Raw genomic sequence first — 20460 nt, forward strand, 5'->3', positions numbered from 1 at the left:
GTTTTTAGAAAAAAGTAACATAGTGAATGATGACAATGTGTAATATGATGAACAACACACTGGATTCTTGATTTGGTTTCTGACGTGAAAGGTGGTATACACAAGTAAATTATTTGTTATAGTTGTTGTTATACAGTACTCTTCTACTCTTGGCAGTTATACAGCACTGTCAGGTCGACTTGCCATGGCTTTATCAGTTCTCAATTGGACCTCTAGGGGGCATGTTTCAGAATTGCAAACCACTCAATTGCAGGGGGAGGTAAACATTACCATTCCTACCTCAGTCATCACATGCTTACCTCCTACCAGCTGACCATACAACAAATCCATATGGGCTCATGGTTATGTAACAGGTTCCTGTTTGAATTAAATCACCCAGCCTGTTTAATTAAAGAGGTCACAACAAGGTGAAATCTATGGGGGAAGAAAAATGAGTGTCATTTTTTTAAAAATAAAAAAAGTTTCCAACATTAAGTATTTTTGTATTTTCAAAAAACAATATCGGGTTACATCTTATTTTTTCAAATATAAAATATAAAAGTGAATTGCTTTAAACATTTGTGGCAAAGGTGGGTTATTTGAAAGTAGCGCGTATAAATAATGATAATCCTTGCGTTTGATGTTGCGCTTTTAACTTCGGAAGGATGTCTCAAAACGCTTCACAGAATTTACTGGGAAGTTTAGTGACTGTGTATTTTGTGGGAAAACTGTAGTATTCCCTGCAGTTATTTAAAAACAGAAGAACCTGTACCAATGGCAGTTTTAAACAGTGTAAACAACACAATTGCTTCTCAAACAACGTAAATAAGCAAACAGATGCAGAGCGCTCGGTTTTAGCAATAATGCTTGACATGGCAAGAAATGTGTACTCCTGCAATCAATCATCTCAAAGTGACTTGGAATCCAGTGCCTACCTAATATACTTTCATGCCTGTCTTCATTTACATCATTTAGTCCTTACACTAGTTTCCAATTAAGACAGGTTCCCACCAGCAACTGCTCAACAAGCAAAAAAAAACCACCACCTCTTTCATTATATCAGCTTTTCTTCATCTTAATTACTATTGAAGTCCCAGATTATTAAATTAGTTTTTTCAACTCCCTCTGAAATCTTGGGGAAATTATCTAAAAATCATGAAATCAATTCCCTTACGCTCTTTTAATCCTTTTTTTTGTTTCGGGGAGGGATGGGCAAACAAGTGCAGAATGTTCAAAAGCGTGCACCACTAGACTGCTCGGCAGCCTTCTATTGCCTTTGTAGACCATCTGGGTCAATTTCCTTCCAAGTAAATGAAATGCAAATAAAAATTCCAGCAGTTTTTCAGCTGCAGGCTGCCTAGCTGATTAGCATGACAGAAGCTAGTTGCTGGGCCTGACCCTGTGCACTTCCCCTCAATCTCATTAAGTTGTAACTCTACCGTGGCCGCATTCATGGTGTTTATTGACGCTGAAAGGCGTCTTTATCCCAAACTATCTAAATTCACATTCAGAGTTTACTTGGAAACCTTGCTTGCTCTATGTCTTCATGAAAGTAAAGCTATTGTCACTGTTGGTATTGTCACTGTTGCTGTTGCTCTGGCTCTCAGAGTTCCCTGTGGGCACACACCAATGTGCTAAAATTGGTTAGCAAAGATCTGTGTAACTGAATACGTTTCCAGTTATTACTTACACAGTTTCTGTACCTGATCTTTGATGAATGATTTCTAGTTTGCTGTTTTTTTTAACATGTACATATATTAGAATGGATACAAGGCCGTAACTCAAATGGTGATGTGTGTGTGTGTTTTCATGACATAATAAACTGTGAGATTAGTCTATATCTTTGAAACCTGCCATTGAGTTACAGCCTCTATAGTACTTGTTATTTTACATGTACAGAAACCTCCTTTAAAGATGTTTTTGGGAGCCTTACAAAAGCATTTTACAAAGGCGTACATGTTACACAGGATGCTTTATAAAGGCTCTTGTTAGTGGAGCAGACCATAAACAATGTGTATTATATTAGAGGTTGTGTTATATCAGCCAAGCTTTCACAAAGGGGGTCTGCTAATAGATCCTACTTTCATTTTAACAATTGAAGAAAATTGATTTAAATGTGCTCTCAACTGCAGGCTGTGGTTTGAGCACCATTAGAAGGACCATGTGACACTCAGAAGCATATTACAACTCTTTCTGGTGTCATTACTGAAGATTCTTTCATCACACAATTCACACAATGTGCTAGGAGCCCATATTTACATTATGCTGCAGGATTATTTGTTATATATTGTCACAAAATACAGTACTGCAGAAAAATCCATTGTTCCTTGTACATGAAAAAACTGATGTGTGGCATTTTCTCAAGTAGTTGAATATATCAGTGATCATAGTCTATTGCAGAGGTACAGAACTGGTATCACAGTTCAGGTGGAATTTAGGTATTCACCAAGCTAAGTTTGACCCCCAATGGAGTCAGTTCAGTAAACGTATAATGACTGAGGTTCTACAGTGTCTTGCAAATCTCAGGATTCATCTGTTACACTATATATAAATAGGGAGTCCTGTAGCATATTGGTTAGAGCACTCGCCTCCCAAGCGAGAGGGCCTGGGTTCGATTCCTGGGCAGGGTGAAACCTTAGGCAAGTTTCCTTACTCCACATGCCTCTGTTTACCTAACAGTAAGTAGGAACCCGGTTGCTAGTTGATTGGCGGATTGCTTTTCCAGGGGTAATAATCCCTTCAAAAAATAACTTAAAAATATTAATAATTTGGTCACTCAATCCTCGATTGTTTGTGAAACACTGCTGTGTACAATTGGCTGCCACATTTCACCCACAAAAATAGTCAATTATTTTGCAGTATGTTCTGTGAAGCCCTTTGAGATGTTGCAACAATGTGATAAGGCACTATATCAAATGCAAGAATTATTATGAAAAATATATTTAAAATCATTTGGTCTAGCAAAATCTCAGAGCTGGCCGATTTCAAATGAAGGCCAAGAGATATGAATGGTATCATACCTCTGCTGTGATAGTATTCTGCTTGTATTATGAGTATCACTGTTTTAGGATCACGTGTAATGAATCCATTTACTATAGGCTCTAATTTGTGGAGTTTCTTAACAGATTTCCGAATAAGGAAAAATATAAAATATAAAATAAAATATCACTATAAAATCTATAAAACACGGAACATGCTGAAGAAATGTTTAATTATCATTTTTAAACAGGTCATGTGCTTTTTGTTAAGAAATATAGCAAAACAGTCCACAAAGTTATTTAAAAATACTCTTGTTCAGTTGGGTATAACAATCCAAATCATCAATCTAGTATTCATTTGATGAGAAGCATTACTGCTGTTCTCACACTGGTTGGTGCACTGAATCCTTTAAAATGTACGGAGAAACTATTTCCACTGGTGGGTGGATCAGTAGCTCGAGGACACCGATTTAAAATAGTTGTTAAAAAAACAGAGGTGAGGTGAGGAAAAATGTTTTCATACAGCGAGTTGTTCAGATCTGGAATGCATTGCCTGAAAGGGTGATGGAAGCTGATTCGATAACAACTTTTAAGAGAGAAGTAGATAATTATTTGGGGATTACAAGTTTACAGGGTTATGGTGAGAGAGCGGGGGAGTGGGATTGAATTGGATAGCACTTTTCAAAGAGCTGACACAGATACCATGGGCTGAATGGCCTCCTTCTTTGCTGTATAATTCTATAATTCTATGATACAGTATACACCATCATTAAAGACAAAACTGCTGGAAATGTTCAGCGATGGTAGAGGATTGGAAATATTTGTGAGAATGCTTGAAGCAGTTAGGTAATCCTGATTCTTCATTTAATATCATTTAGGAAAACAGGAGCAGGAGGAGGCCATTTAGCCCATCAAGCATGTTGTACCAATTTATTAGATCTTGGCTACTTTTAATTCCAATGCTTTGCCCTTTTGCCATACCCCTTAAAACTTCTATGACAGTATCTTAGTATTGATTTGTCTCTCTTCTAAACATCCTTATTGATTCTACCTCTACAGCCTTACTGTCTTGGTTCTGATTTTAAGGCTATGCCTCCAGATGGTATGGACACAGCCCAATATGAAACTGAGCAAGAAGTTCTAGGTTTGATTGCTGGGCCATTCTGAATTAGCTCCGGGATGTTACTAAACCTGGGATTTAGTAAAAAAAGGTGGTTGCCTTCTGTGATTGTGGTTCTCTGCTAAATATTAGTAAGTAATTCCGAGCATGATAACACATGTACTAATCCTGAACTTATTGATAACAATTATAATAATAATAATCCTTGCATAATCCTTACATTTGATATAGGGGATTATCACACCTTCGAGACGTCTCAAAGCACTTTGCAGACTATACTGTAAAGTCAATTGACTGTATATTTTGTGAGCAAAATACGGCAGCCAATTGCACACAGCAGTGTCCCACAAACAGTCGTGGATTGAATGACCAATTTTTTTTTCTCTGAAGGGATTATTACCTCCAGAAAAGCGATCAGCCAATCGACTAACAACCAGGTTCCTATTTACTGCTTGGTATACAGAGACATGTGGAGTAAAGAAACTTGCCCAAACGTACTGTGCGCAATTGGCTGCCACAAAATACAGTTACAATATCCACTTGTTAAAAATCTACTTTAATAATTATAATAATAATAGTAATAATCCTTGCATTTGATATAGCGCTTTTCACGTCTTCTAGATGTCTCAAAGCACTTCACAGAATATACTGTAAAGTGAATTGACCGTATATTTGTGGGCGAAACTTTACTTTATAATATATTCTGCAAGTATCAAACGTAAGTATTGTTATTATTGTTATTATTGTGATATGGGTCAAACCTGATTTATTAAATTTATAAAAGTTACCTAAAACGTGACACCAAATCTCACAGCCAGATTGGCAGTAGGAATGGTACTGTTGGCCGGCCAGAGTGTAGCTAAAATGGAGAAAAATCTGTACTTGAGATTTGACTTTGGTTTTAGCCAGTAACACCATTAAAATATAAGGTCACACAAAATTGTGAAAAAAATTAATTTAGAAACCTGTCTTTTTAAGAACCATGGAACACTGGCTTCTAAGATAAAATGGTCTTATAGGTTAAGACTAGACATTATTTTGGTCCTCTTATCTCTAATCCAGTAATGGCCTTGGCTTTAACACATGAAAAATTTCTCATCTTGTAGATCGCGACTGAAGAAACCTCCTCTTCGACTGTGCTTACGGTCACCTCATCCCTCCCCCCAGCTCCGTGTCAGGCTGTGCCACTGTTAAACGCTCCGATGCACTGCCCTGCGTGAGGAGCTCTATATAACTGCAAATTGTTGTTGTTGAATTATCAAGGCAGTTGACAGCTGGTGATGTTTCTGCATTTATGAAAAAGAGCCAACAGGACAGTCCTTGAACATCAGACTTGTAAATGTAGTGGCACTTGTTACCTGTGTTCTTTTTCCAAAAAGTAATTTTAACTTAAAAAAAAGTGGCTAGCGTTTTGCTGGTGGTCAGAGAGCACCTTCTCAGGTGGGCTCAAAGCTCATGCCAAGTTTTTATACTTGCTTGAATTCAACTTGGTGCAAACAACTGAGCCTACACCACCAACAAGGGTGCAGCGTAGCTGGCTTTAGCAGGAAAACTTGCCACAATTTGGAAAGAAATACGAAATAATGACTTAGTGAGTTACTCCCTAAAGAAATGCCATTTTTACTATTGAAAAGATTGAAGAAAGCTGAATACTGCTGCTGCTTTCTTTATCTTTCTTTATCTACTCAATAATGAGTGGATTTCTAAGAGGCGGTCCTTGGGTTCAAAAGCAATAAGAAGATATTTGGACTCTTTCAAACAAGTCACTTCCTTTATAATTGGTCAATACACGTGAAATAATGGCAACAACGGGGTTTAATTTGCAGTGTTTCTTAAAGGGATTCCTTAATAAAGAATGTGAGTCACACAAATAGGGATTTCTTCCAGTAACCAAAATTAACACTATCACAGAATAACACACTGAGTCACGCTATCTGTGGGAACTCCGCATTAGCTGATCTACTTCCGGAGCAGAGTTCCCACGGGTCAATGGGAATTCTAATAGGATTCCTACTGTGCAATCCTATTAAGAAACACTAAAAAAAACATTATTTTGAAATTACAAAACACAAAGGTGGAAACATAATCAAAGTAACTTTGGGATCAATTTTATGCTCCAACTACTGTTCTGGAGAGAAGAGTTATCTGATAAGAATAATAAAATAACGATCCTTTCATCCTTTCATTTGTTATTATCACGTCATCGAGGTCTCAAAGTGCTTCCTCCTGTGAAGTGTAGTGACTGTGTATAATGCGTCAGCCTTATTCAGCTGGTAGCACTCTTTAGTCAGAAGGTTCATGTTCACCCACAAAACACATAGTTACTGCACTTTCCAGTATATCCTGTGAAGCACTTTGTGACATACGCATTAAAAAGCACTATACCAAATGTAAGGATTATGTGGTGGAGGTGGAGTCCTGGTCAGGGGCCGGATAAATTATACATTAAATAGAAAAGTCCTTCAGGGGTCAGATGAACAAAGGGACTTTGTGCCCTCATAAATAAATCACTTAAAGATGCACATTTATAGGGAGTCATTGACAGGGCAATAGATTTGTACAATTTTGGGTCCTTGTTGCAGGAAGGATATATTGGTTTTGGAGAGAGTGTTGTATAGCTTCATAAGAATGATTCCAGGGATGGTGTGTTGGGAGAGGGAGAGGGCTGGATAGGTCGGGCAGGTATTCTTCGTGGCTGACGAGAATGATAGGTGATTTGAGTGTTATTTAGAATCAAAAAGATGCTTGACCACATAAGCAGTGAGAAACTTTTTTCCGCATCAGTGACAAGAGAACATAATCTTAAATTCAGTTCAAAAAGGTTAGGGACTAGGTGAGAAAAAAATCTTTTGTAGAGAGTAATAAGAATCTTGAGTCATCTGCTCCAGAAAGTCCTGGAATCAGTTGAGGGATCTAAGATAGAGGTGGATAGATACTTGGGTAATGTCCCACAAACAGCCATGCAGTGAATGACCAATGATCTGGTAGATTGATGGCCAGGACATCGGGGGTAACTTCGTTTTCTTTTTGAATAAAATAAATTACATTGGAAAGGAGCACTGTTAGCTAGATTCTCTATAATTTTGCTATAATTGATACCTCAATATATTTACTATAAATATGGAGTTTGATATTCAGTCTTAGGTCATTTTTTTTCTTTTTTGGACAACAGAAACAGAAACTAGAAAAATCAAAGGGTGCTGGAGGCATAAGCTGCTGCGACTGCAACGATAGCACTGTTAGGGAAGGCAAATGATATTGGTTTAAAACAAGACATTGGTACTGCTCATAGCCTCCACTTGCTGTAACCTCGTGGAGTCCTATAGCTCAGTGGTTAGAGCACTCGCTTTGCAAGTGAGAGGACCTGGGTTCAATTCCCAGGCAGGGCGAAACCTTAGGCAAGTTTCTTTACTCCACATGCCTCTGTTTACCTAGCAGCAAGTAGGAACCCGGTTGCTGGTCGATTGTCGGATTGCTTTTCCGGGGGCAATAATCCGTTCAAAATAAAAAAATTGGTCACTTTAATTCATGACTGTTTGTGGGACACTGCTGTGCGCAATTGGCTGCTGGGTTTCACCCACAAAATATTGTCGATTCACTTTGCAATATATTCTATGATGCGCTTTGAGACATCTTGAAGATGTGATAGGGTGCTATATCAAATGCAAGGATTATTATTATTATTATGAATGCCTCAATTGATTAATCCTACACTGATGTTGATTTACCCTCAGGGTCAGTCATTCCTCTCAGATGTTATCAGCCCTTCTCGTTTGCATTAATATATTTTTGAAATAAATCAGTAAAAATGGGATGAATAAAACCAAAAAGATACATGGTATTCTTCACTGAAGTGCAAACGGAAGTAAGCTTTGGGATATGATAAGGTTTTGCAAAAAGCATTGCACTGGCAGAACGTTTCATTTGCTGGTTTCTGAATCCAGATGAATAATTACTAGTGATTTTGTTTAAATACTCCATCAACAAATTAACTGGAGCTGAGACAAGCAAAGCACATAATTGCACAACAAATCTCTCACTGAAAATCTGCAATGGGTTGGGGAGGGATATAGAGGGGGAGGGTCAGCAAAGGTAATCATTTTAATTAGGTGCCTACAGTTTCCTTTCTGTTATAATATATAATTATTTGACCACACAATTCATCAATGTGTTCCCATACGGTCTGATTTATTTTGTTTAGTTTCTGGAGAGATAACAAGCAGAAAAGAATTCTGAAAAGGTAAAGCCCCCTATTACGTATTTCTGAAATGGCTACTCCTCCATTGTATAGCTGTAATTTTGCAAATAAGATGTTCGGTGACCGTCACTGTCCTGAACATATACAGAAACGTCAACATTTTAAACCACGACGACCCAGTGTAAAGCTTTGTACAATAGATTTCCATGGAACATTTTCAAGAGGGATGTAGATAGTTGTTAAGTCAGGGTATTAAGGGATATGGGGCAAGGGTGGGTAACTGGATTTGAGGTACAGATCAGCCATGATCTTATAAAATGGCGGAATAGGCTCAAGGGGCTGAATATCCTACTCCTGTTTCTATGTTTACCTTTGGAACTCCCTGCCTCAATCTTTTATAATCCATTAGGCTGACATATCTGTAAACCTCTTCCTAGGCTGACATATCTGTAAACCTCTTCCCATGCTTAAGAGTCTCCAGTTCCAACTGTTCAGATCTCAAACAGGTAGGGTTTCAGTTTGCAAGTTCTGGAGTGTGTAATCTCTCCCTCATTTGGGAGAAAAGAGATGGGGTAGGTGGAAGCAACTAATACGCCTCACTTGCCAGGGAGTCATCCTGGACAAGCAGCAGCAAAACTTGCCAGATAGCAATACCAATGGTAAGCTATGCAGTTATATCTGGTTAGACTATAGCAGTTATAACATCATTTTATTCATGTTTCTTATTTTGACCATTTGCTACTTTTCTCCATTCTCACTTGCATTTAATAGCATGTGCTGTGTTATGGTTCAAAGGATACCAGTCACACTTTAGGTGTCAGCTTCGGCTCAGATGGTAGCATGCTTGTCTCTGAGTCATAAGATTGTGGGGTCAAGCCCCACATAGGGATTTTAAACTCACAATGGGGTGCTGGGAGTATGCTGTATTGTTGAAGTTGCCATCATTCAGACAAGATGTTAAACCGAATTAGTGACTGCCTGTTCAGAAGGCCATTAAATATCCCATCCACTACAAAAAGAGAAGGCAGTTTCTCCCGATATCCTGGCTAACAAGCCCCCATGTAAAATTGCTCATTCACTTCACGGCTGCTTGAATAACATTGCCATGCGCAAATTGGATGTCGTGTACGTAAAATATACCTTATAGTAAACCCTGTGAAGTGCTTTGAGATTTTGAAGCGTTACCCTGACACGAAAGGCATGATATCTAATGCAAAGATTATTATTATTGTAGCTTTTCGTGTATGTGCCTAGTAGGTATCCATGGTGGGCATCACAGCCTAGCCTGATCCTGTCGTCAGCTAATATCCACATGTGTCCATTTTGCAGCAGGGGGTCTCAGGGTCAGGCACTGCGATTGAATTTACTTATCTAGTTCAGTATGCTGAGGCCAATTGCAGCCTCTTTCTTGCTGCGCTGTTTGGTTAATGTAGCAAAGATTGGGCAATGCCCAACCTTGTATGTAGTGCACACAGGGGCGTTCCCTACTGTATTTAATGGGAGTGTCCTGAAAATGTAGGTGGTTGGTCAACTTGTCCACACTCCCCTAAAAGGGGGAGGGGGGCGGTGTCAGGGAGGCAAATCCAAGACCCACCTTGTGACTGCATCCTGCAAAGCGCAGAACAACCCAGCGAAAGGGAAGCCTTAGTACCTCCACCAGAGGCAACCCCGCCACGACCCCCTGCCCCCTTCTCCGCCACAAGAGGCTGGGCCTGTTGGTCCTGTAACAAGATAATAATGAGTGGCGCCTTTCTTTATGTCACAGGGAGATAATGAGATAAGTGTAAATATATATTGCATCTACAAATAAATATACATTTTGTTTCTTTAAAAAATTAGCAAAGACTGAGCATTAAATCTGTTATTTTCTGAGGCTTTATAGTTCACTTCTACATTGGGCATTGGCTTTACCAATCCAGCTATTCAATGTTTCTTTGGGATAAAATATTCTACATGATTTTGGAAAGCAGCTGATTAGAATATTAAGTGCGAAGTCCTTACCATTTCTTCCAAAGGTACTTCAGTACGACGACTTGTTTTATTAACTAATGCACATCAACTGAGACGTATGCGGACTGCTATGTTTTGTAGTGTCGCTCTTTCATTCAAGCTATCTTTTCAGTTTGAATAGGTTTGATTGATTATATCACAAGTGAAAAATGCAATGTGTGATACGATCACATAGCAGAGAATTGCAGTCAGACCAATTGAAAATTTATTAGCTGACCTTCCCTCCAAAATTCGGTACACTTTTTTTCTTTGAATTGTTGAAAGCTTCAGAAATGTGTTGATAATTTGTGTTTAATATTGCACCGTTCACGTCAGAGGGACATCTCAAAACACTTCACACAATTTTACTGTAAAGTGGACTGACTGTATTTTGCAGGCGAACACATCAGCCAATTTACACATATCAATATCCCATGAACAGTCATGAAATGAAACTCCAATTTTTTGTATCTAGGCAATTGTTGGTTAAGACTCTCGTTTTCTTTTCTAATAGTGTCATGAGACCTTTACCATCCAACTAAACAGGCAGAAAGCACCTCAGTTTAAAGTTCCAAAGAATGGAATTATCACCAGTGATGATTATCACATCACAGATTGCATTTTTTAATCAAATAATTTGAAAGAAATGTTAAACCTTTCACATCTGACGACTATTGAAAAGAGCTATCCAAACAGCATAATATGATGTTGAACTGAAATTCTACTAACATTATGATAACTAATAAATGGCAACAGAATAAATTTTCAGAAGAGGAACCATGCAACAACGCTTCACAAAAATCTGACCAACATGAGCATGTTATTGGAGCGTCTTATTCGGCAGATAAAAGTCAGAACCTTTCTTGGTTGTGTGGGAGTTGATACAATGCTGCATTAAGCTACAAAGACACTTCCTTCAGAAAAAAATCACAAAGGTTAGATTTAGAGCACCGATGAACTCACTGTGGCCAGAGCAAAGCCAGAAGCATTATGGCCAGTGGAAAAAGGATAATGAACAAGTGGTGCCTTCCCATAGCCTGCCAGCTTGCCACATCACAGACAAGTGTCACTTCCTTTCTGCTCTACATGAACCCTGTCGATCAAGAAAGGCCCTATGTTTTACAGTGGGTTGTAAAACTGCTGTTCATATAGGCCCAGACCAAGCAGGCCCAGCATGTCTCCCTCATTTATCATTGCTCAGCCTTCATTACTGAGGCTCATCCATCACTGCCTGCTTAAACTCAGATGTGAGGAACCTGTTCTTTATTGCTTGCATTTCCCTGCATCATGGGACCCTCTATCAGCAGGTCTCTTTGTTCTGAGGCCTAGTCAGGAAATGTGCTTTTTCCTTAGATTTAGTTCACAAACAAGAGTCTAGACTGGAATTCCCTTAGAATTCCTATTGACTTTGCTTAATGGAGGGGGCCTTAATTTATGATCTTTGCCCTGTCCCCATTATGGAAGAAAATGGAGATGTTTAGATTCATATTTATACTTGTAAAAAGGGAAAATTCAGTTTTTCACGATGCCATTTTTCAAGAAATGACCTGACTACCCATTATTACACCCATGAATAATTAGGCTTTGAAAAGGTATTTACTCTAATAATACCCCGAACTGACAAAAGGACCATTGTGCTAGTGGGAAATCGGATTAAAAATAACAGCTTGCTTTTGAAATCATTATAGCCTCTATTATATGCTCAAAAATGAGATCACCAGGTTCAGAAAGAAAAATATATTAATTTTCCCCCCAAAACACAATGAACAGCTAGCTTATTTATTCATTTCAGCTATTATTTTAACAGAAGAATTCTCAATAACTAACTTCTGATTTAAAACTGCGGAGAGCTGAGTCCTTGACTCAGATCCGCGTGCTGTCACTTTGAAAGCATTGAATTACAGCTAAAGATTTGGCAAGAGTTGATGTACTCAGTGTTGAGTGTAAAACACTTCTGCGGGTTGACATTTGATTTGAGATCCACGTCTCTCACAGAGGACCGGAGTGTTTACTATTATTACTTTGTTAGAAGTTTTGAAAAAGTGGACGTTGCTTCTATTAATTGCAAAATGACCTCAGCACTGCTCAGTAAATTCATAATTGACAGGAAAATAAGTAAGTTGTATAAAATACTGATGCTGTGCAATTTTCTTGACACTGAGACCTCCCCATGCCTGACACAAGAAATAAAACATAATGCTGTAATTTTAAAAATGTCAATCTATATTCTGGTTCATTTACTTAAGTGACTTGGTTTAATAATTACTTCATTGCCTCTTTAATGTGTTATTCTGGTGAGCCTCAGATACGCTGGCCCTGTATTGCTCCTGTGTATCAATCAATCACCGCATAACACATTTTTAAACAAAATAGCGTAGAATTAAGTATTTTTAAATATAATTGCCCTAACAACTTTGTTTAATATTGCGGCCCTAAATGTAAAGCAAAATTCTGGTAGTGATTTCAAGGAGACGAGTCATGTGATACGAGGATAGAATCAAAGGAGTCCTGCAGTGTTTTGGTTAGAGCTCTCGCCTCGCAAGCAAGAGGACCCAGGTACGATTCCCGGGCAGGGCAAAACCCTAGGAAAGTTTCCTTATTCCATACACCTCTGTTTACCTGCCACATTTTGTCCACAAAATATACACTTAATTCACTTTACAGAAGCACTTTGAGACATCTCAACAATGTGATAAGGTGCTAAATCAAATGCAAGGATTATTATAGGTTTTTGAACTGCAATGTAAATTCAGGTTGGGGCAACATTAAAGTACAGTAATATCATAGGAGGTCACCTTGAAACAAGTGCATATCAGTGTCACTATATGATATGATTTCATATTACCATGACTGATAGAATACAGCACTAGTGATACAGCAATGATCTGTATTGTTTATTCATCAATTGCCAGTTTGTCTTCAAAATAGCCTTCACAACTGACATTGAGATAAACTGAGGAGGAGGATAAGCAGCAGGTTACAGCAGTGAAAGAAATTCAGTTTAAAACAAAATCAGTGTGGATTACAGTACCTTTCTCACAGATAGTTTATGCTTATGACTTATGGCTGCAGCTTGTACCAGTTGGTCTTTGACGAATTTACACCGATAGACTATGTACTGTGAATTAGAAATACATTTATTTTGACATTGAGAAAAAACATAGTGCTATAATTTTAATGACAGCAATTTATATTCATTGCACAGTACTATTTATTAAGCCCTTTCAGTACATGGCTGCTTCTCAAAAATCCATCTGCTCCTGTCATGAAGGATCTGAGTGACTGTGTGGAGAGAACAATTTGGACAGACCTGCTTTACTGAAAGATTTGTTAGCAGGCCAATCACCCCAATCCTTGCCAAGCTCCACTGTCTCCCTCTCTCCCAAAGGATTGATTTCTTCCTTGTTCACATATGTAATCACGATTACATTGATTACCTCTGCCTTGCTTTGCGGCCAACACTGTTGTAAAGTGATCAGAGACATTATTCTATGTGATATTTGTTATTGTTATCTCAATGGTCAATGTAAGCTTTTCTGTTCTTGCGCAAGGAGAAGCATTGGTGAAAACATGCCCACAGCCAGTGTCATTCAGGAAGGATAGTTCTTGTAGAGCTAATATGTCATACTCCTCTGATGCCACAACGACTCCTGCTCTTGTCTTTAAATGCAGTACCTTCGATTTCTGTCCTTGAATCATCAGGTTCTGCGGCCGAAACCCTCGGCCACACATTTTGTCACCTCCCGCCTCGACTATTCCAATGCCCTCCTTGTCGGTCTCCCCAACTCCGCTATCCACAAACTAACAATTCAGAACTATACTACCAATATATTCACCCTCCTTAAACTCCCCCCATCACACCAGGCTCTACCAACTCCCTATCACAGAACGGATCGACTTCAAGATCCTCATGCTTGTCTACAAATCCCTTCTCACCCTGGTACCTCCCTACCTTTCTGACCTGCTGGCTGTGGCCTCCTGCTTGTTCCTCATCCTCCCTGCTCCACCGTCGGCAGCCATGCTTTCAGCCACAACGACCCAAAACTTTGGAACTGTTTCCCTCAATACCTCCGCCTTGCCCTCTCCTTCCCCAATATAAAATCACGCCTGAAGACCTTCCTCTTCGACCATGTTTACGGCCACCTCCTCCCTCCCAGGCGCGGGTGAAGCTCCACATCCGTTAAGCGCTTCAGGACACTACACCACATGAAGGCTGCTATATAAATACAATATAAATTACACTTGTATAGCGACTTTCACGTTGGGAGGAAGTCCAAAGTTATTGTTGGTATTCTAATCAGCAGAAGCCAGGTTGGAGTCAAAATGTAACATTCTCAAACTGCATTTCAGTTGCTAATTGTAACATCAGGTTTGCAAGTTTTGAAAACAGCAGTTTGTGAAATCTCAGCTCAACCTCAAAGGGTGAAAATTATTCTTATTGTTAAAATAGGCCACCGAGCAAAACATCAGCAAAGTTACAAAATTCATAGTTAGCAGATCTTGCCATGAATCTCACAATCTGAAACTTCAAACCAGGATTTGCAATTAGCAACTCAAATCCGGTTTATGAATATTACATTTTCCCATTAAGGGATTCGGAAAAGGTTCCTGCTGCTATACGACATGCAGATGTTGCAAAGAGAGAGAATTCAAACCTCAAGTGTGACTCACTTAGCCCAATATAGGATGTGTAATAGTGCATATAGGCATAACACATGGTTAGGATTAGGAAACAGAAACATATCCCATAGCACACTGATTAAACCATAATATTTTTAAAACTTAAGTTATATTTTAATTGCAAAATATTAGTTTTATCACTATTTTATTGCTTTTTTAAAAGGAGAAATGCAATCAGCAACAACCTACACTTTAGCCTGCTGTGACAATATTTTGAAAATAAAAAAAGCTGTCACGTGCCTGTTTGTGTAAGTAGGGGGATAGTAGGAGCGCCCCTCTTCGCTCCCTCCCTTCCCTCCCCTCACCCTGACCATTTCTCCCCTGCTCGGGTCCCGACCCAACTGTCCAGCGCCTTGGGACGTCCTCCCGACGTGAAAGGTGCTCTATAAATTAAATGCCGTTGTTGTTGTGTCACTGTGTGTAAAACATGCAGTTAACAACGGTTCCATTAGGTCTGGGAGAAGTTTGGAAAACATTGTATTTAAAATTTCTCACACCCATCCGTTAATCTGCTAAATCTTTAAGATGTTCCACGGTCATTGTCCCAAAGACAATGGCCAAGTTCTTTCACACCTTGAATTGAATCAGTACTTTGAAATGTCTCCAATAATGCTTAGATCAAAGAGATTTGTCTGGTGTGGGGAGTTGACCAAAACTCAAGCAAAGTGTTGGCTAATCTAAAAAATGATTTATACCTCATTGTTTGTGATTGTGGAGTCCTCTAGCTCAGTGAATAGAGCACTCGCCTCGCAAGCGAAAAACCTGAGCTCGATTCCCATCAGGGCAAAATGTTGGGCAAATTTCTTTACTCCACACGCCTCTGTTTACCTAGCAGTAAGCAGAAACCTGGTTGTTAACCGATTGGCAGATTGCTTTTCTGGGGGTAGTAATTCCTTTAAAAAAATTGGTCACTTCAATTCACGACTGTTTGTAGGACACTGCTGTGTGCAATTGGCTGCCGCGTTTCGCTCACAAAATATACTTTCAATTCACTTTATAATATATTCTGTGAAGCGCTTTGAGACGTCTCGAAGACGTGATGAAGCGCTATATCAAATTATTATTATTATTGTTTCTGTTCAGTACTGAAAGGATTACACTTTAAAATAGCCAGTACAGACACAATGGGCTGAATGGTCTTCTTGTATCCTGTAAATTTCTATGGCTCTATGTAAAACTTCCCGTTATTGCTATTTTGTTAAATTATTTTACTTTTAAAGTTTGTGCCTGTACATGTGAAGTGCTTTGAGGCGTCTTGATGATGTGAAAAGGTGCTGTACCAAATGCAAGGATTATTATATCTATATCTAAATTTATAAGATTTGCTTTTAATTATTTAATTGGAAAAGGAGCTGATGTGATTGCTGATATATTTATTTACGTGGAGACTGAAGAGCAATTTTCTGTGGTTTTATTGTCGTCCAACGTTAGCCCCAGAATAAGATCAGAAGGAGCAAAGCCGAATGCAACTGAAGGATTCACTGTGAAATGAGATTCATATAGGATAATGATAATAATAACCGCATGCATTTGATATAATGCCTAATGACTTTCTTTTGATGCCACAAACCAACTTGGTCATCAGTTGAGTCAAAATGACCATATCTAATGGAACTTCGGGTTCTCCTGGTACACACTGAGACATCCTACCGACATGAAATATACTACATAAATGTATATTGTATTGTACGTATCCTTGCTCGCTTATTTACCCTTGTGATTAGTTATGAATATCTGCTTGAGGCTCTGGATACTGCTATTGCCTCTCCTCCAACTGCTGGACATCCACCAGAGCTGCAAAACTCAAAATAATAATACACAGACTGGCTTCCTCGTTTGCCTACAAATACAGTCACTACAGTCACTTTAAAGTAACTAAACTGTTAGCCTGGCCCTGTTGCTCGTGTGCTCGCCTCTTGAATCAGAAGATTGTGGGTTCAAATCCTACGTTGGAACTTTTGAGCTCAGAATCTAGGCTGATGCTCCACTGCAATGCTGGGGGAGTCCTGCATTGTCAGAAATTCCATCCTTTGAATTAAACATTAGTCTGATGTCTTATCCACCTGTGCATAATTTGAACAGAGAAAGGAGTCTCTCCAGGTGCCCTGACCAACAATGCCCCAAATAAATTTGGTCATTCACTGTTTGTAGGACATTGCAATGAACAATTTGGCTATCCCATTTGCCTACAAATAATTAATCACAAAACATTACAGTAAATCCTATGACCAACCTTTCAGACCTTTCAATGATGTGATAAGATCCTAAATCAATATGTAAGAATTATTTATTTATTTAGTTGTTTGGTTGTTTGTTTATTCTTTTGTTTATTTATTATCTTAGGCTCCGTGACCCTTTTCACCCCCATCTTCGTCCAGCTCGACCGGCTCCCCCAGAGGATAGAGTTCAAAATCTTTGTCCTCGCCTTCAAAGCCCTCCATGGCCTTGCTCCTTCCTACACGTGTGACCTGCTAATGCCATATCAACCCGTCTGCTCACTCCGTTCAGCAGACCCCTGGCCTACTCCACGTACCCCGTTAGGCCCACTCCACCATCGCCGATCAGGCCTTCAGCCTCTCTGCCCTACCTTTTGGAACTTCATCCTGCAGTCCTTTCGCCTTGCATCCTTCTTTGCCTCTCCTCTTCGACCGTGCTTTCGGCCACCCTCCTACCCCTACCCTCCCTGCCCTCCACCCCTCCTGATCAGTGCCTTGGGACATCTCCTGACTTGAAAGGCGCTATACAAATGTAATTTGTTGTTGTTGCTGACCTGAAACTTTGAAGGAACAAATTCATAGAATCATAGAATTATACAGTACAGAAGGAGGCCAGTCGGCCCATCATGTCTGTGCCAACCCTTTGAAAAAAGCTATCCAATTCAATCTCACTCCCCCGCGCTCTCCCCATAGCCCTGCAAACTTGTCCTCCCCAAATAAATATCTACTTCTCTCTTAAAAGCTGTTATCGAATTGTCGATACAGTGAATAGTGACAGGCACACAGAGTTGCCAATTTGACAGCAGTGAGAGTCCATAAATAGTTATGAAGCGAATGACAAATTAGCCTTAAGATTCTTCTTTTAATAAATATTATAGAATACTAGAAAGGACATTGAAGGAGAGAAGGCCATTCGGTCCAGCAAGTCTATACTGGTGACACTTCTTCCACTGGAGTTAACTGTTAATTCCAAATCTCTGCTTTATCCCCAGTGTATGTCACAGGATGGCAGACATTAATACTCCTGTATTAATATTGTGCCTATGAAATCTTAACCAAAACAGTATTTTTTTCATTTTATTAGCAGTTTCACTGTAAAGTTCTCCACAAATTTTAGTCTGCTTGAAATAATCGTGTTATGGCTATGTGTTAAATTAAGACCACTTCTACCACCCAAATTCAAATTTATGCACTGTTCAACAAAACACACAAATGCCATTTAACTCTAAAGAAACAAATAACAATTTTAGAGCAGTATTTCATGCCAAAATGTCTCAAAGCACTTCACAATTAATTATTGTCAAGTGTGATTACTATTTTTGGCTACCACATTTGTAGGCAAACGTGGCAGCCATTTGCATCAGGAAGGTCCCACACACCGCTGTAAGGTAAACACTTGCAAACAATTTGAATCAAATATTTATAAAATGAAATGCTTTAATTCTCCTTGCTCTGCTGTCTCCCTCCACCTCCACCCCCCACCCCCCTCCTCTTTGTTTTTATTGTAACTGGTATCTTAACTACTTTTAATGATAATCGTTGAATTTGATTTAGCGCTGTATCACATCGTTGAGACATCTCAAAGTGCTTCACAGAATATATCATAAAGTGAATGGACTGTGTACTTTGTGTACTGACACATGCAGAAACCCATCACTATAATTAATAAGAATATCCAAACCAGAGTTCAATGCATGTCACCCACACACAGAAATTTCTGTGTTTGAAATGGAATGCAAATTCTCTTAGGCACGGGTTTGCAAGAGCCAAGGTCTGTGATCCCAAAGTGTAAGTTGGAGTACTGCTGGAGTTTAACCACCTAAAATCACATGGCTTGTCATTGAAAGCACTTTCTGGCAAGCTTTCCCACTGCTTGTCCAGCTAGGGCCACCCTAAGCTTTAGAGCTTAGGCATGCAGGGTTAACAGGAGATGAATGGGAAGAATCCCGACCTCGAATGACTGGTCTGCCCTTCCAAGTCCTGCCGTTGAGCCAGGCAGGCTGGTCTTCCATCAGCAGTGCCTTGGAATACTGCAGACCCACCTGGCTCAGTAAACGATTTATAACAATCCCCACAGAGGATTGACTCAATTCTGACCTTCTTTTGGCAAGTTCAACTTCAAGGAGACCCCACTTACAACAACAACAACAACAAGATTGCATTTATAGAGCGCCTTTCACGTTGGGAGGACGTCCCAAGGCACTGGACAGGTGGGTCGGGACCCGGGCAGGGGGGAAATGGTCAGGGTGAGGGGAGGAAAGGGAGGGAGCGAGGAGGGGGTAGAGAGTCGAGAGGGGAGCTGAAGGCACGATCAAAGAGAAACTTACCTCCTCCCCAAAGAGGAAGCGAGGTCCCCTTGAGGTAAACTGCCTCCAAGGTGACATGCTGATTATTCATTAACATAGAAGTAAGATCATAAAATTGTTATACTTTTGTAACAAGGCTCTGTACTCCAAAGTACAAGCAGCCCATGTTTGCAATACCTTGTAATTCCCCAAGCAATCATGTCCAGAGAATAGCCTTCCCCTCACTTTTCCCCCACACCCCCTCCCACCGGAAAGAGCCAGTTAAACATTAAAACCAAAGTCACTTGAGCCACTCTCATGCACCTCCTAGTGGCCAGGTACAGAATGACACAGCTGAGAGATCTGCAAAATGTATCCTTCCAGACATTACGAGTTGGCAGATGATTCAAGGCTCTCGGGCAAAAAAAATCTCAAGTTGTAAAGTTAACCGACAAGAACAATATGCACAACATCCAGCATTTGGCCCCTATAGAAACTACATTGTTAATGTCACTATGTTCAGTGACCCTGAAGACTTTTTTTCACATAGAATTACATAGACTACAGCACTGAAACAGGCTATGTGGCCAACTAGTAAGCGCTAGTGTTTTATACTCCATGTGAGCCCCCACTCATCCCCTCTCTATCCCCCTCCCATACCCATATGTGCTTCTCCCTCATGCATTCATTGTGCTTCTTCTTAAATTAATTGATTCTTTCAGTTTCAACTACATAGTAGTGAGTTCCACATTCTCACCACCCTCTGGGTAAAGGAAGTTCATCCTAACCCCTATTTTAGATCTGATCATGGCTTTCTTATATTTATGATCCTTGTTATGGACTCACCAACAAGTGGAAACAGCCATTTATAACCACATTATTGAACTTATTCTCTATCAGATCACATCTCTAAATGCCTCATCACCAGAAAAAAAAGTTATAACTTGTTGAGTCTTTCTTGAAAGTTGATTCCTCTCATCCTTGGTAAGAAAATAGCTGAATTTATAATAGGGCT

The 20460-nt window shown here is 39.5% G+C and overlaps 1 long non-coding RNA gene across 1 annotated transcript; it reads right to left on the reverse strand.

The window, feature by feature from the left end:
- Positions 1-307: 307 nt before the first annotated feature.
- Positions 308-19702, reverse strand: LOC103183252. The gene is made up of 3 exons (XR_488399.2): positions 19644-19702; positions 13296-13382; positions 308-414 (listed from the first exon to the last, which is right to left on the reverse strand). It is a non-coding gene; the product is annotated as an uncharacterized LOC103183252 (long non-coding RNA).
- Positions 19703-20460: the final 758 nt, after the last annotated feature.

Source organism: Callorhinchus milii, unplaced genomic scaffold (assembly GCF_018977255.1).
Source record: "Callorhinchus milii isolate IMCB2004 unplaced genomic scaffold, IMCB_Cmil_1.0 Scaffold4, whole genome shotgun sequence".
NCBI classification, from domain to species: Eukaryota; Metazoa; Chordata; class Chondrichthyes; order Chimaeriformes; family Callorhinchidae; genus Callorhinchus; species Callorhinchus milii.